Source organism: Channa argus, unplaced genomic scaffold, assembly GCF_033026475.1.
Source record: "Channa argus isolate prfri unplaced genomic scaffold, Channa argus male v1.0 Contig009, whole genome shotgun sequence".
NCBI lineage: Eukaryota > Metazoa > Chordata > Actinopteri > Anabantiformes > Channidae > Channa > Channa argus.
Window position 1 is genome coordinate 1,382,572 of NW_027125228.1, and position 16,868 is coordinate 1,399,439.

The window sequence follows — 16,868 nt, forward strand, 5'->3', positions numbered from 1 at the left end:
TTGTTAGGTTTTGTGCCGTGGTTTTGTTTATAAATTGTGTATTTTGTAAATAGTATTAAATCTGTAGGGGTGAACAGCCATTTTCTTTTGATTGTTTTCTCTTGTTTTCACATTAGGGAGTTAGGGTTAGCGACTGTCTTTTGGTTTGTTTATTTCTATCAGGCTAGCTAGCACTTTCTGTGGGAAATGGCTTATTTTGTTTATTATGTTGGCCTTGGTTCGCCCTGAGTTGTAGTGTCATGTTTTGTTTGACACTTTCTTTCGTTTAAAATAAATATCATTCTGTTGGAACATCTCGATCCTGGATTTTGGTTTGGGGATCGGAGAGGGAACATGCTAATTTATCTTTGTATGTAGCACCCTGAGCCCCTAGACAGGGGCGTAACAGACCAGTACAGTTATAGTACTTTGTACTTTGCCACATTTATCTTCTTCTTAGCAAGTGTCATGCATTCTGCTTCTCCAGCGTTTTTAAGAGCTGTTGATGATGTCAAATGCAGCTTACGGCCACACCGCTCTCTAAGCGCCCGATCTCGGCAGCCAAATAGAGCCGGGCCTGGTTAGTACTTGGTAGGAAGACCGCCTGGGAATACCAGGTGCTGTAAGCTTTTTTGCTTGGGTTTACGGGCAGCTCAAGCTGGTGTTACTGCCTATTTATTCATAGAAATTGTTCTATATTTTCATCAAATTTTGTTCTTTCATTGCTGTTTTGCTACTTTATTGGTTTGTCAACCATCGTGCTTCATTACTAGTAGACCATGTTACGGTCCTGGCCATATGTGTTGTTTTTTTTTTCTTGTTCTTATAGGTGCCCTGCCAGATTGGCCGGATTTGGGGGAAGTACAGGAAGCTGATTGGTCCATCCTACACTTGCTGGAGTTTTAAAAGTACGGTTCCCAACAGCTAGCGAGGCTCTTTCTGGCAGTAGCACCTGTTTGCTGTTCTTGGTTTCCAAATCTTATTTAGCATTTTTGAATTGTTAGGTTTTGTGCCGTGGTTTTGTTTATAAATTGTATATTTTGTAAATAGTATTAAATCTGTAGGGGTGGACTGCCATTTTCTTTTGATTGTTTTCTCTTGTTTTCACATTAGGGAGTTAGGGTTAGCGATTGTCTTTTGGTTTGTTTATTTCTATCAGGCTAGCTAGCACTTTCTGTGGGAAATGGCTTATTTTGTTTATTATGTTGGCCTTGGTTCGCCCTGAGTTGTAGTGTCATGTTTTGTTTGACACTTTCTTTCGTTTAAAATAAATATCATTCTGTTGGAACATCTCGATCCTGGATTTTGGTTTGGGGATCGGAGAGGGAACATGCTAATTTATCTTTGTATGTTGCACCCTGAGCCCCTAGACAGGGGCGTAACAGACCAGTACAGTTATAGTACTTTGTACTTTGCCACATATATCTTCTTCTTAGCAAGTGTCATGCATTCTGCTTCTCCAGCGTTTTTAAGAGCTGTTGATGATGTCAAATGCAGCTTACGGCCACACCGCTCTCTAAGCGCCCGATCTCGTCCGATCTCGGCAGCCAAATAGAGCCGGGCCTGGTTAGTACTTGGTAGGAAGACCGCCTGGGAATACCAGGTGCTGTAAGCTTTTTTGCTTGGGTTTACGGGCAGCACAAGCTGGTGTTACTGCCTATTTATTCATAGAAATTGTTCTATATCTTCATCAAATTTTGTTCTTTCATTGCTGTTTTGCTACTTTATTGGTTTGCCAACCATCGTGCTTCATTACTAGTAGACCATGTTACGGTCCTGGCCATATGTGTTGTTTTTATTTTCTTGTTCTTATAGGTGCCCTGCCTGATTGGCCGGATTGGGGGGCAGTACAGGAAGCTGATTGGTCCATCCTACACTTCCTGGAGTTTTAAAAGTACGGTTCCCAACAGCTAGCGAGGCTCTTTCTGGCATCAGCACCTGTTTGCTGTTCTTGGTTTCCAAACCTTATTTAGCATTTTTGAATTGTTAGGTTTTGTGCCGTGGTTTTGTTTATAAATTGTATATTTTGTAAATAGTATTAAATCTGTAGGGGTGAACTGCCATTTTCTTTGGACTGTTTTCACATTAGGGAGTTAGGGTTAGCGACTGTCTTTTGGTTTGTTTATTTCTATCAGGCTAGCTAGCACTTTCTGTGGGAAATGGCTTATTTTGTTTATTATGTTGGCCTTGGTTCGCCCTGAGTTGTAGTGTCATGTTTTATTTGACACTTTCTTTTGTTTAAAATAAATATCATTCTGTTGGAACATCTCGATCCTGGATTTTGGTTTGGGGATCGGAGAGGGAACATTCTAATTTATCTTTGTATGTTGCACCCTGACCCCCTAGACAGGGGCGTAACAGACCAGTACAGTTATAGTACTTTGTACTTTGCCACATTTATCTTCTTCTTAGCAAGTGTCATGCATTCTGCTTCTCCAGCGTTTTTAAGAGCTGTTGATGATGTCAAATGCAGCTTACGGCCACACCGCTCTCTAAGCGCCCGATCTCGTCCGATCTCGGCAGCCAAATAGAGCTTGGCCTGGTTAGTACTTGGTAGGAAGACCGCCTGGGAATACCAGGTGCTGTAAGCTTTTTTGCTTGGGTTTACGGGCAGCACAAGCTGGTGTTACTGCCTATTTATTCATAGAAATTGTTCTATATTTTCATCAAATTTTGTTCTTTCATTTCTGTTTTGCTACTTTATTGGTTTGTCAACCATCGTGCTTCATTACTAATAGACCATGTTACGGTCCTGGCCATATGTGTTGTTTTTATTTTCTTGTTCTTATAGGTGCCCTGCCTGATTGGCCGGATTGGGGGGCAGTACAGGAAGCTGATTGGTCCATCCTACACTTGCTGGAATTTTAAAAGTACGGTTCCCAACAGCTAGCGAGGCTCTTTCTGGCATCAGCACCTGTTTGCTGTTCTTGGTTTCCAAACCTTATTTAGCATTTTTGAATTGTTAGGTTTTGTGCCGTGGTTTTGTTTATAAATTGTGTATTTTGTAAATAGTATTAAATCTGTAGGGGTGAACAGCCATTTTCTTTTGATTGTTTTCTCTTGTTTTCACATTAGGGAGTTAGGGTTAGCGACTGTCTTTTGGTTTGTTTATTTCTATCAGGCTAGCTAGCACTTTCTGTGGGAAATGGCTTATTTTGTTTATTATGTTGGCCTTGGTTCGCCCTGAGTTGTAGTGTCATGTTTTGTTTGACACTTTCTTTCGTTTAAAATAAATATCATTCTGTTGGAACATCTCGATCCTGGATTTTGGTTTGGGGATCGGAGAGGGAACATGCTAATTTATCTTTGTATGTAGCACCCTGAGCCCCTAGACAGGGGCGTAACAGACCAGTACAGTTATAGTACTTTGTACTTTGCCACATTTATCTTCTTCTTAGCAAGTGTCATGCATTCTGCTTCTCCAGCGTTTTTAAGAGCTGTTGATGATGTCAAATGCAGCTTACGGCCACACCGCTCTCTAAGCGCCCGATCTCGCCCGATCTCGTCCGATCTCGGCAGCCAAATAGAGCCGGGCCTGGTTAGTACTTGGTAGGAAGACCGCCTGGGAATACCAGGTGCTGTAAGCTTTTTTGCTTGGGTTTACGGGCAGCTCAAGCTGGTGTTACTGCCTATTTATTCATAGAAATTGTTCTATATTTTCATCAAATTTTGTTCTTTCATTGCTGTTTTGCTACTTTATTGGTTTGTCAACCATCGTGCTTCATTACTAGTAGACCATGTTACGGTCCTGGCCATATGTGTTGTTTTTATTTTCTTGTTCTTATAGGTGCCCTGCCTGATTGGCCGGATTTGGGGGAAGTACAGGAAGCTGATTGGTCCATCCTACACTTCCTGGAGTTTTAAAAGTACGGTTCCCAACAGCTAGCGAGGCTCTTTCTGGCAGCAGCACCTGTTTGCTGTTCTTGGTTTCCAAATCTTATTTAGCATTTTTGAATTGTTAGGTTTTGTGCCGTGGTTTTGTTTATAAATTGTATATTTTGTAAATAGTATTAAATCTGTAGGGGTGGACTGCCATTTTTCTTTTGATTGTTTTCTCTTGTTTTCGCATTAGGGAGTTAGGGTTAGCGACTGTCTTTTGGTTTGTTTCTTTCTATCAGGCTAGCTAGCACTTTCTGTGGGAAATGGCTTATTTTGTTTATTATGTTGGCCTTGGTTCGCCCTGAGTTGTAGTGTCATGTTTTGTTTGACACTTTCTTTCGTTTAAAATAAATATCATTCTGTTGGAACATCTCGATCCTGGATTTTGGTTTGGGGATCGGAGAGGGAACATGCAAATTTATCTTTGTATGTTTCACCCTGACCCCCTAGACAGGGGCGTAACAGACCAGTACAGTTATAGTACTTTGTACTTTGCCACATTTATCTTCTTCTTAGCAAGTGTCATGCATTCTGCTTCTCTAGCGTTTTTAAGAGCTGTTGATGATATCAAATGCATGTTACGGCCACACCGCTCTCTAAGCGCCCGATCTCGTCCGATCTCGGCAGCCAAATAGGGCCGGGCCTGGTTAGTACTTGGTAGGAAGACCGCCTGGGAATGCCAGGTGCTGTAAGCTTTTTTGCTTGGGTTTACGGGCAGCTCAAGCTGGTGTTACTGCCTATTTATTCATAGAAATTGTTCTATATTTTCATCAAATTTTGTTCTTTCATTGCTGTTTTGCTACTTTATTGGTTTGTCAACCATCGTGCTTCATTACTAGTAGACCATGTTACGGTCCTGGCCATATGTGTTGTTTTTATTTTCTTGTTCTTATAGGTGCCGTGCCTGATTGGCCGGATTTGGGGGAAGTACAGGAAGCTGATTGGTCCATCCTACACTTCCTGGAGTTTTAAATGTACGGTTCCCAACAGCTAGCGAGGCTCTTTCTGGCAGCAGCACCTGTTTGCTGTTCTTGGTTTCCAAATCTTATTTAGCATTTTTGAATTGTTAGGTTTTGTGCCGTGGTTTTGTTTATAAATTGTATATTTTGTAAATAGTATTAAATCTGTAGGGGTGGACTGCCATTTTCTTTTGATTGTTTTCTCTTGTTTTCACATTAGGGAGTTAGGGTTAGCGACTATCTTTTGGTTTGTTTATTTCTATCAGGCTAGCTAGCACTTTCTGTGGGAAATGGCTTATTTTGTTTATTATGTTGGCCTTGGTTCGCCCTGAGTTGTAGTGTCATGTTTTGTTTGACACTTTCTTTCGTTTAAAATAAATATCATTCTGTTGGAACATCTCAATCCTGGATTTTGGTTTGGGGATCGGAGAGGGAACATGCAAATTTATCTTTGTATGTTTCACCCTGACCCCCTAGACAGGGGCGTAACAGACCAGTACAGTTATAGTACTTTGTACTTTGCCACATTTATCTTCTTCTTAGCAAGTGTCATGCATTCTGCTTCTCTAGCGTTTTTAAGAACTGTTGATGATGTCAAATGCATGTTACGGCCACACCGCTCTCTAAGCGCCCGATCTCGTCCGATCTCGGCAGCCAAATAGAGCTTTGCCTGGTTAGTACTTGGTAGGAAGACCGCCTGGGAATACCAGGTGCTGTAAGCTTTTTTGCTTGGGTTTACGGGCAGCACAAGCTGGTGTTACTGCCTATTTATTCATAGAAATTGTTCTATATTTTCATCAAATTTTGTTCTTTCATTTCTGTTTTGCTACTTTATTGGTTTGTCAACCATCGTGCTTCATTACTAATAGACCATGTTACGGTCCTGGCCATATGTGTTGTTTTTATTTTCTTGTTCTTATAGGTGCCCTGCCTGATTGGCCGGATTGGGGGGCAGTACAGGAAGCTGATTGGTCCATCCTACACTTGCTGGAATTTTAAAAGTACGGTTCCCAACAGCTAGCGAGGCTCTTTCTGGCATCAGCACCTGTTTGCTGTTCTTGGTTTCCAAACCTTATTTAGCATTTTTGAATTGTTAGGTTTTGTGCCGTGGTTTTGTTTATAAATTGTGTATTTTGTAAATAGTATTAAATCTGTAGGGGTGAACAGCCATTTTCTTTTGATTGTTTTCTCTTGTTTTCACATTAGGGAGTTAGGGTTAGCGACTGTCTTTTGGTTTGTTTATTTCTATCAGGCTAGCTAGCACTTTCTGTGGGAAATGGCTTATTTTGTTTATTATGTTGGCCTTGGTTCGCCCTGAGTTGTAGTGTCATGTTTTGTTTGACACTTTCTTTCGTTTAAAATAAATATCATTCTGTTGGAACATCTCGATCCTGGATTTTGGTTTGGGGATCGGAGAGGGAACATGCTAATTTATCTTTGTATGTAGCACCCTGAGCCCCTAGACAGGGGCGTAACAGACCAGTACAGTTATAGTACTTTGTACTTTGCCACATTTATCTTCTTCTTAGCAAGTGTCATGCATTCTGCTTCTCCAGCGTTTTTAAGAGCTGTTGATGATGTCAAATGCAGCTTACGGCCACACCGCTCTCTAAGCGCCCGATCTCGGCAGCCAAATAGAGCCGGGCCTGGTTAGTACTTGGTAGGAAGACCGCCTGGGAATACCAGGTGCTGTAAGCTTTTTTGCTTGGGTTTACGGGCAGCTCAAGCTGGTGTTACTGCCTATTTATTCATAGAAATTGTTCTATATTTTCATCAAATTTTGTTCTTTCATTGCTGTTTTGCTACTTTATTGGTTTGTCAACCATCGTGCTTCATTACTAGTAGACCATGTTACGGTCCTGGCCATATGTGTTGTTTTTTTTTTCTTGTTCTTATAGGTGCCCTGCCAGATTGGCCGGATTTGGGGGAAGTACAGGAAGCTGATTGGTCCATCCTACACTTGCTGGAGTTTTAAAAGTACGGTTCCCAACAGCTAGCGAGGCTCTTTCTGGCAGTAGCACCTGTTTGCTGTTCTTGGTTTCCAAATCTTATTTAGCATTTTTGAATTGTTAGGTTTTGTGCCGTGGTTTTGTTTATAAATTGTATATTTTGTAAATAGTATTAAATCTGTAGGGGTGGACTGCCATTTTCTTTTGATTGTTTTCTCTTGTTTTCACATTAGGGAGTTAGGGTTAGCGATTGTCTTTTGGTTTGTTTATTTCTATCAGGCTAGCTAGCACTTTCTGTGGGAAATGGCTTATTTTGTTTATTATGTTGGCCTTGGTTCGCCCTGAGTTGTAGTGTCATGTTTTGTTTGACACTTTCTTTCGTTTAAAATAAATATCATTCTGTTGGAACATCTCGATCCTGGATTTTGGTTTGGGGATCGGAGAGGGAACATGCTAATTTATCTTTGTATGTTGCACCCTGAGCCCCTAGACAGGGGCGTAACAGACCAGTACAGTTATAGTACTTTGTACTTTGCCACATATATCTTCTTCTTAGCAAGTGTCATGCATTCTGCTTCTCCAGCGTTTTTAAGAGCTGTTGATGATGTCAAATGCAGCTTACGGCCACACCGCTCTCTAAGCGCCCGATCTCGTCCGATCTCGGCAGCCAAATAGAGCCGGGCCTGGTTAGTACTTGGTAGGAAGACCGCCTGGGAATACCAGGTGCTGTAAGCTTTTTTGCTTGGGTTTACGGGCAGCTCAAGCTGGTGTTACTGCCTATTTATTCATAGAAATTGTTCTATATTTTCATCAAATTTTGTTCTTTCATTGCTGTTTTGCTACTTTATTGGTTTGTCAACCATCGTGCTTCATTACTAGTAGACCATGTTACGGTCATGGCCATATGTGTTGTTTTTATTTTCTTGTTCTTATAGGTGCCCTGCCTGATTGGCCGGATTTGGGGGAAGTACAGGAAGCTGATTGGTCCATCCTACACTTCCTGGAGTTTTAAAAGTACGGTTCCCAACAGCTAGCGAGGCTCTTTCTGGCAGCAGCACCTGTTTGCTGTTCTTAGTTTCCAAATCTTATTTAGCATTTTTGAATTGTTAGGTTTTGTGCCGTGGTTTTGTTTATAAATTGTATATTTTGTAAATAGTATTAAATCTGTAGGGGTGGACTGCCATTTTTCTTTTGATTGTTTTCTCTTGTTTTCACATTATAGGGAGTTAGGGTTAGCGACTATCTTTTGGTTTGTTTATTTCTATCAGGCTAGCTAGCACTTTCTGTGGGAAATGGCTTATTTTGTTTATTATGTTGGCCTTGGTTCGCCCTGAGTTGTAGTGTCATGTTTTGTTTGACACTTTCTTTCGTTTAAAATAAATATCATTCTGTTGGAACATCTCGATCCTGGATTTTGGTTTGGGGATCGGAGAGGGAACATGCTAATTTATCTTTGTATGTTGCACCCTGACCCCCTAGACAGGGGCGTAACAGACCAGTACAGTTATAGTACTTTGTACTTTGCCACATTTATCTTCTTCTTAGCAAGTGTCATGCATTCTGCTTCTCCAGCGTTTTTAAGAGCTGTTGATGATGTCAAATGCAGCTTCCGGCCACACCGCTCTCTGAGCGCCCGATCTCGTCCGATCTCGGCAGCCAAATACGGCCGGGCCTGGTTAGTACTTGGTAGGAAGACCGCCTGGGAATACCAGGTGCTGTAAGCTTTTTTGCTTGGGTTTACGGGCAGCACAAGCTGGTGTTACTGCCTATTTATTCATAGAAATTGTTCTATATTTTCATCAAATTTTGTTCTTTCATTGCTGTTTTGCTACTTTATTGGTTTGTCAACCATCGTGCTTCATTACTAGTAGACCATGTTACGGTCCTGGCCATATGTGTTGTTTTTATTTTCTTGTTCTTATAGGTGCCCTGCCTGATTGGCCGGATTTGGGGGAAGTACAGGAAGCTGATTGGTCAATCCTACACTTCCTGGAGTTTTAAAAGTACGGTTCCCAACAGCTAGCGAGGCTCTTTCTGGCAGCAGCACCTGTTTGCTGTTCTTGGTTTCCAAACCTTATTTAGCATTTTTGAATTGTTAGGTTTTGTGCCGTGATTTTGTTTATAAATTGTATATTTTGTAAATAGTATTAAATCTGTAGGGGTGGACTGCCATTTTTCTTTTGATTGTTTTCTCTTGTTTTCGCATTAGGGAGTTAGGGTTAGCGACTGTCTTTTGGTTTGTTTCTTTCTATCAGGCTAGCTAGCACTTTCTGTGGGAAATGGCTTATTTTGTTTATTATGTTGGCCTTGGTTCGCCCTGAGTTGTAGTGTCATGTTTTGTTTGACACTTTCTTTCGTTTAAAATAAATATCATTCTGTTGGAACATCTCGATCCTGGATTTTGGTTTGGGGATCGGAGAGGGAACATGCAAATTTATCTTTGTATGTTTCACCCTGACCCCCTAGACAGGGGCGTAACAGACCAGTACAGTTATAGTACTTTGTACTTTGCCACATTTATCTTCTTCTTAGCAAGTGTCATGCATTCTGCTTCTCTAGCGTTTTTAAGAGCTGTTGATGATGTCAAATGCATGTTACGGCCACACCGCTCTCTAAGCGCCCGATCTCGTCCGATCTCGGCAGCCAAATAGGGCCGGGCCTGGTTAGTACTTGGTAGGAAGACCGCCTGGGAATACCAGGTGCTGTAAGGTTTTTTGCTTGGGTTTACGGGCAGCTCAAGCTGGTGTTACTGCCTATTTATTCATAGAAATTGTTCTATATTTTCATCAAATTTTGTTCTTTCATTGCTGTTTTGCTACTTTATTGGTTTGTCAACCATCGTGCTTCATTACTAGTAGACCATGTTACGGTCCTGGCCATATGTGTTGTTTTTATTTTCTTGTTCTTATAGGTGCCCTGCCTGATTGGCCGGATTTGGGGGAAGTACAGGAAGCTGATTGGTCCATCCTACACTTCCTGGAGTTTTAAAAGTACGGTTCCCAACAGCTAGCGAGGCTCTTTCTGGCAGCAGCACCTGTTTGCTGTTCTTGGTTTCCAAATCTTATTTAGCATTTTTGAATTGTTAGGTTTTGTGCCGTGGTTTTGTTTATAAATTGTATATTTTGTAAATAGTATTAAATCTGTAGGGGTGGACTGCCATTTTCTTTTGATTGTTTTCTCTTGTTTTCACATTAGGGAGTTAGGGTTAGCGACTATCTTTTGGTTTGTTTATTTCTATCAGGCTAGCAAGCACGTTCTGTGGGAAATGGCTTATTTTGTTTATTATGTTGGCCTTGGTTCGCCCTGAGTTGTAGTGTCATGTTTTGTTTGACACTTTCTTTCGTTTAAAATAAATATCATTCTGTTGGAACATCTCAATCCTGGATTTTGGTTTGGGGATCGGAGAGGGAACATGCTAATTTATCTTTGTATGTTGCACCCTGACCCCCTAGAAAGGGGCGTAACAGACCAGTACAGTTATAGTACTTTGTACTTTGCCACATTTATCTTCTTCTTAGCAAGTGTCATGCATTCTGCTTCTCCAGCGTTTTTAAGAGCTGTTGATGATGTCAAATGCAGCTTCCGGCCACACCGCTCTCTGAGCGCCCGATCTCGTCCGATCTCGGCAGCCAAATACGGCCGGGCCTGGTTAGTACTTGGTAGGAAGACCGCCTGGGAATACCAGGTGCTGTAAGCTTTTTTGCTTGGGTTTACGGGCAGCACAAGCTGGTGTTACTGCCTATTTATTCATAGAAATTGTTCTATATTTTCATCAAATTTTGTTCTTTCATTGCTGTTTTGCTACTTTATTGGTTTGTCAACCATCGTGCTTCATTACTAGTAGACCATGTTACGGTCCTGGCCATATGTGTTGTTTTTATTTTCTTGTTCTTATAGGTGCCCTGCCTGATTGGCCGGATTTGGGGGAAGTACAGGAAGCTGATTGGTCAATCCTACACTTCCTGGAGTTTTAAAAGTACGGTTCCCAACAGCTAGCGAGGCTCTTTCTGGCAGCAGCACCTGTTTGCTGTTCTTGGTTTCCAAACCTTATTTAGCATTTTTGAATTGTTAGGTTTTGTGCCGTGATTTTGTTTATAAATTGTATATTTTTTAAATAGTATTAAATCTGTAGGGGTGGACTGCCATTTTTCTTTTGATTGTTTTCTCTTGTTTTCGCATTAGGGAGTTAGGGTTAGCGACTGTCTTTTGGTTTGTTTCTTTCTATCAGGCTAGCTAGCACTTTCTGTGGGAAATGGCTTATTTTGTTTATTATGTTGGCCTTGGTTCGCCCTGAGTTGTAGTGTCATGTTTTGTTTGACACTTTCTTTCGTTTAAAATAAATATCATTCTGTTGGAACATCTCGATCCTGGATTTTGGTTTGGGGATCGGAGAGGGAACATGCAAATTTATCTTTGTATGTTTCACCCTGACCCCCTAGACAGGGGCGTAACAGACCAGTACAGTTATAGTACTTTGTACTTTGCCACATTTATCTTCTTCTTAGCAAGTGTCATGCATTCTGCTTCTCTAGCGTTTTTAAGAGCTGTTGATGATGTCAAATGCATGTTACGGCCACACCGCTCTCTAAGCGCCCGATCTCGTCCGATCTCGGCAGCCAAATAGGGCCGGGCCTGGTTAGTACTTGGTAGGAAGACCGCCTGGGAATACCAGGTGCTGTAAGCTTTTTTGCTTGGGTTTACGGGCAGCTCAAGCTGGTGTTACTGCCTATTTATTCATAGAAATTGTTCTATATTTTCATCAAATTTTGTTCTTTCATTGCTGTTTTGCTACTTTATTGGTTTGTCAACCATCGTGCTTCATTACTAGTAGACCATGTTACGGTCCTGGCCATATGTGTTGTTTTTATTTTCTTGTTCTTATAGGTGCCCTGCCTGATTGGCCGGATTTGGGGGAAGTACAGGAAGCTGATTGGTCCATCCTACACTTCCTGGAGTTTTAAAAGTACGGTTCCCAACAGCTAGCGAGGCTCTTTCTGGCAGCAGCACCTGTTTGCTGTTCTTGGTTTCCAAATCTTATTTAGCATTTTTGAATTGTTAGGTTTTGTGCCGTGGTTTTGTTTATAAATTGTATATTTTGTAAATAGTATTAAATCTGTAGGGGTGGACTGCCATTTTCTTTTGATTGTTTTCTCTTGTTTTCACATTAGGGAGTTAGGGTTAGCGACTATCTTTTGGTTTGTTTATTTCTATCAGGCTAGCAAGCACTTTCTGTGGGAAATGGCTTATTTTGTTTATTATGTTGGCCTTGGTTCGCCCTGAGTTGTAGTGTCATGTTTTGTTTGACACTTTCTTTCGTTTAAAATAAATATCATTCTGTTGGAACATCTCAATCCTGGATTTTGGTTTGGGGATCGGAGAGGGAACATGCTAATTTATCTTTGTATGTTGCACCCTGACCCCCTAGAAAGGGGCGTAACAGACCAGTACAGTTATAGTACTTTGTACTTTGCCACATTTATCTTCTTCTTAGCAAGTGTCATGCATTCTGCTTCTCCAGCGTTTTTAAGAGCTGTTGATGATGTCAAATGCAGCTTCCGGCCACACCGCTCTCTGAGCGCCCGATCTCGTCCGATCTCGGCAGCCAAATACGGCCGGGCCTGGTTAGTACTTGGTAGGAAGACCGCCTGGGAATACCAGGTGCTGTAAGCTTTTTTGCTTGGGTTTACGGGCAGCACAAGCTGGTGTTACTGCCTATTTATTCATAGAAATTGTTCTATATTTTCATCAAATTTTGTTCTTTCATTGCTGTTTTGCTACTTTATTGGTTTGTCAACCATCGTGCTTCATTACTAGTAGACCATGTTACGGTCCTGGCCATATGTGTTGTTTTTATTTTCTTGTTCTTATAGGTGCCCTGCCTGATTGGCCGGATTTGGGGGAAGTACAGGAAGCTGATTGGTCAATCCTACACTTCCTGGAGTTTTAAAAGTACGGTTCCCAACAGCTAGCGAGGCTCTTTCTGGCAGCAGCACCTGTTTGCTGTTCTTGGTTTCCAAACCTTATTTAGCATTTTTGAATTGTTAGGTTTTGTGCCGTGATTTTGTTTATAAATTGTATATTTTTTAAATAGTATTAAATCTGTAGGGGTGGACTGCCATTTTTCTTTTGATTGTTTTCTCTTGTTTTCGCATTAGGGAGTTAGGGTTAGCGACTGTCTTTTGGTTTGTTTCTTTCTATCAGGCTAGCTAGCACTTTCTGTGGGAAATGGCTTATTTTGTTTATTATGTTGGCCTTGGTTCGCCCTGAGTTGTAGTGTCATGTTTTGTTTGACACTTTCTTTCGTTTAAAATAAATATCATTCTGTTGGAACATCTCGATCCTGGATTTTGGTTTGGGGATCGGAGAGGGAACATGCAAATTTATCTTTGTATGTTTCACCCTGACCCCCTAGACAGGGGCGTAACAGACCAGTACAGTTATAGTACTTTGTACTTTGCCACATTTATCTTCTTCTTAGCAAGTGTCATGCATTCTGCTTCTCTAGCGTTTTTAAGAGCTGTTGATGATGTCAAATGCATGTTACGGCCACACCGCTCTCTAAGCACCCGATCTCGTCCGATCTCGGCAGCCAAATAGGGCCGGGCCTGGTTAGTACTTGGTAGGAAGACCGCCTGGGAATACCAGGTGCTGTAAGCTTTTTTGCTTGGGTTTACGGGCAGCTCAAGCTGGTGTTACTGCCTATTTATTCATAGAAATTGTTCTATATTTTCATCAAATTTTGTTCTTTCATTGCTGTTTTGCTACTTTATTGGTTTGTCAACCATCGTGCTTCATTACTAGTAGACCATGTTACGGTCCTGGCCATATGTGTTGTTTTTATTTTCTTGTTCTTATAGGTGCCCTGCCTGATTGGCCGGATTTGGGGGAAGTACAGGAAGCTGATTGGTCCATCCTACACTTCCTGGAGTTTTAAAAGTACGGTTCCCAACAGCTAGCGAGGCTCTTTCTGGCAGCAGCACCTGTTTGCTGTTCTTGGTTTCCAAATCTTATTTAGCATTTTTGAATTGTTAGGTTTTGTGCCGTGGTTTTGTTTATAAATTGTATATTTTGTAAATAGTATTAAATCTGTAGGGGTGGACTGCCATTTTCTTTTGATTGTTTTCTCTTGTTTTCACATTAGGGAGTTAGGGTTAGCGACTATCTTTTGGTTTGTTTATTTCTATCAGGCTAGCTAGCACTTTCTGTGGGAAATGGCTTATTTTGTTTATTATGTTGGCCTTGGTTCGCCCTGAGTTGTAGTGTCATGTTTTGTTTGACACTTTCTTTCGTTTAAAATAAATATCATTCTGTTGGAACATCTCAATCCTGGATTTTGGTTTGAGGATCGGAGAGGGAACATGCAAATTTATCTTTGTATGTTTCACCCTGACCCCCTAGACAGGGGCTTAACAGACCAGTACAGTTATAGTACTTTGTACTTTGCCACATTTATCTTCTTCTTAGCAAGTGTCATGCATTCTGCTTCTCTAGCGTTTTTAAGAGCTGTTGATAATGTCAAATGCAGCTTACGGCCACACCGCTCTCTAAGCGCCCGATCTCGTCCGATCTCGGCAGCCAAATAGAGCCGGGCCTGGTTAGTACTTGGTAGGAAGACCGCCTGGGAATACCAGGTGCTGTAAGCTTTTTTGCTTGGGTTTACGGGCAGCTCAAGCTGGTGTTACTGCCTATTTATTCATAGAAATTGTTCTATATTTTCATCAAATTTTGTTCTTTCATTGCTGTTTTGCTACTTTATTGGTTTGTCAACCATCGTGCTTCATTACTAGTAGACCATGTTACGGTCATGGCCATATGTGTTGTTTTTATTTTCTTGTTCTTATAGGTGCCCTGCCTGATTGGCCGGATTTGGGGGAAGTACAGGAAGCTGATTGGTCCATCCTACACTTCCTGGAGTTTTAAAAGTACGGTTCCCAACAGCTAGCGAGGCTCTTTCTGGCAGCAGCACCTGTTTGCTGTTCTTAGTTTCCAAATCTTATTTAGCATTTTTGAATTGTTAGGTTTTGTGCCGTGGTTTTGTTTATAAATTGTATATTTTGTAAATAGTATTAAATCTGTAGGGGTGGACTGCCATTTTTCTTTTGATTGTTTTCTCTTGTTTTCACATTATAGGGAGTTAGGGTTAGCGACTATCTTTTGGTTTGTTTATTTCTATCAGGCTAGCTAGCACTTTCTGTGGGAAATGGCTTATTTTGTTTATTATGTTGGCCTTGGTTCGCCCTGAGTTGTAGTGTCATGTTTTGTTTGACACTTTCTTTCGTTTAAAATAAATATCATTCTGTTGGAACATCTCGATTCTGGATTTTGGTTTGGGGATCGGAGAGGGAACATGCTAATTTATCTTTGTATGTTGCACCCTGACCCCCTAGACAGGGGCGTAACAGACCAGTACAGTTATAGTACTTTGTACTTTGCCACATTTATCTTCTTCTTAGCAAGTGTCATGCATTCTGCTTCTCCAGCGTTTTTAAGAGCTGTTGATGATGTCAAATGCAGCTTCCGGCCACACCGCTCTCTGAGCGCCCGATCTCGTCCGATCTCGGCAGCCAAATACGGCCGGGCCTGGTTAGTACTTGGTAGGAAGACCGCCTGGGAATACCAGGTGCTGTAAGCTTTTTTGCTTGGGTTTACGGGCAGCACAAGCTGGTGTTACTGCCTATTTATTCATAGAAATTGTTCTATATTTTCATCAAATTTTGTTCTTTCATTGCTGTTTTGCTACTTTATTGGTTTGTCAACCATCGTGCTTCATTACTAGTAGACCATGTTACGGTCCTGGCCATATGTGTTGTTTTTATTTTCTTGTTCTTATAGGTGCCCTGCCTGATTGGCCGGATTTGGGGGAAGTACAGGAAGCTGATTGGTCAATCCTACACTTCCTGGAGTTTTAAAAGTACGGTTCCCAACAGCTAGCGAGGCTCTTTCTGGCAGCAGCACCTGTTTGCTGTTCTTGGTTTCCAAACCTTATTTAGCATTTTTGAATTGTTAGGTTTTGTGCCGTGATTTTGTTTATAAATTGCATATTTTGTAAATAGTATTAAATCTGTAGGGGTGGACTGCCATTTTTCTTTTGATTGTTTTCTCTTGTTTTCGCATTAGGGAGTTAGGGTTAGCGACTGTCTTTTGGTTTGTTTATTTCTATCAGGCTAGCTAGCACTTTCTGTGGGAAATGGCTTATTTTGTTTATTATGTTGGCCTTGGTTCGCCCTGAGTTGTAGTGTCATGTTTTGTTTGACACTTTCATTCGTTTAAAATAAATATCATTCTGTTGGAACATCTCGATCCTGGATTTTGGTTTGGGGATCGGAGAGGGAACATTCAAATTTATCTTTGTATGTTTCACCCTGACCCCCTAGACAGGGGCGTAACAGACCAGTACAGTTATAGTACTTTGTACTTTGCCACATTTATCTTCTTCTTAGCAAGTGTCATGCATTCTGCTTCTCTAGCGTTTTTAAGAGCTGTTGATGATGTCAAATGCATGTTACGGCCACACCGCTCTCTAAGCGCCCGATCTCGTCCGATCTCGGCAGCCAAATAGGGCCGGGCCTGGTTAGTACTTGGTAGGAAGACCGCCTGGGAATACCAGGTGCTGTAAGCTTTTTTGCTTGGGTTTACGGGCAGCTCAAGCTGGTGTTACTGCCTATTTATTCATAGAAATTGTTCTATATTTTCATCAAATTTTGTTCTTTCATTGCTGTTTTGCTACTTTATTGGTTTGTCAACCATCGTGCTTCATTACTAGTAGACCATGTTACGGTCCTGGCCATATGTGTTGTTTTTATTTTCTTGTTCTTATAGGTGCCCTGCCTGATTGGCCGGATTTGGGGGAAGTACAGGAAGCTGATTGGTCCATCCTACACTTCCTGGAGTTTTAAAAGTACGGTTCCCAACAGCTAGCGAGGCTCTTTCTGGCATCAGCACCTGTTTGCTGTTCTTGGTTTCCAAACCTTATTTAGCATTTTTGAATTGTTAGGTTTTGTGCCGTGGTTTTGTTTATAAATTGTATATTTTGTAAATAGTAATAAATCTGTAGGGGTGGACTGCCATTTTTCTTTTGATTGTTTTCTCTTGTTTTCGCATT

The 16,868-nt window shown here is 41.3% G+C and overlaps 17 pseudogenes; all 17 read left to right on the top strand.

The window, feature by feature from the left end:
• Positions 1 to 499: 499 nt before the first annotated feature.
• LOC137110955 (5S ribosomal RNA) lies at positions 500 to 608 on the top strand (annotated as a pseudogene).
• An 867-nt stretch (positions 609 to 1,475) lies between these two features.
• Positions 1,476 to 1,594, top strand: LOC137111277 (5S ribosomal RNA; annotated as a pseudogene).
• Positions 1,595 to 2,451: 857 nt separating this feature from the next.
• Positions 2,452 to 2,570, top strand: LOC137110235 (5S ribosomal RNA; annotated as a pseudogene).
• An 867-nt stretch (positions 2,571 to 3,437) lies between these two features.
• Positions 3,438 to 3,566, top strand: LOC137110733 (5S ribosomal RNA; annotated as a pseudogene).
• Positions 3,567 to 4,434: 868 nt separating this feature from the next.
• Positions 4,435 to 4,553, top strand: LOC137110708 (5S ribosomal RNA; annotated as a pseudogene).
• Positions 4,554 to 5,420: 867 nt separating this feature from the next.
• LOC137110946 (5S ribosomal RNA) lies at positions 5,421 to 5,539 on the top strand (annotated as a pseudogene).
• Positions 5,540 to 6,406: 867 nt separating this feature from the next.
• LOC137110956 (5S ribosomal RNA) lies at positions 6,407 to 6,515 on the top strand (annotated as a pseudogene).
• Positions 6,516 to 7,382: 867 nt separating this feature from the next.
• Positions 7,383 to 7,501, top strand: LOC137111278 (5S ribosomal RNA; annotated as a pseudogene).
• Positions 7,502 to 8,371: 870 nt separating this feature from the next.
• LOC137110827 (5S ribosomal RNA) lies at positions 8,372 to 8,490 on the top strand (annotated as a pseudogene).
• An 868-nt stretch (positions 8,491 to 9,358) lies between these two features.
• On the top strand, positions 9,359 to 9,477 carry LOC137110356 (5S ribosomal RNA; annotated as a pseudogene).
• An 867-nt stretch (positions 9,478 to 10,344) lies between these two features.
• On the top strand, positions 10,345 to 10,463 carry LOC137110828 (5S ribosomal RNA; annotated as a pseudogene).
• Positions 10,464 to 11,331: 868 nt separating this feature from the next.
• Positions 11,332 to 11,450, top strand: LOC137110564 (5S ribosomal RNA; annotated as a pseudogene).
• Positions 11,451 to 12,317: 867 nt separating this feature from the next.
• Positions 12,318 to 12,436, top strand: LOC137110829 (5S ribosomal RNA; annotated as a pseudogene).
• An 868-nt stretch (positions 12,437 to 13,304) lies between these two features.
• On the top strand, positions 13,305 to 13,423 carry LOC137110257 (5S ribosomal RNA; annotated as a pseudogene).
• Positions 13,424 to 14,290: 867 nt separating this feature from the next.
• LOC137111279 (5S ribosomal RNA) lies at positions 14,291 to 14,409 on the top strand (annotated as a pseudogene).
• An 870-nt stretch (positions 14,410 to 15,279) lies between these two features.
• On the top strand, positions 15,280 to 15,398 carry LOC137110830 (5S ribosomal RNA; annotated as a pseudogene).
• An 868-nt stretch (positions 15,399 to 16,266) lies between these two features.
• On the top strand, positions 16,267 to 16,385 carry LOC137110565 (5S ribosomal RNA; annotated as a pseudogene).
• Positions 16,386 to 16,868: the final 483 nt, after the last annotated feature.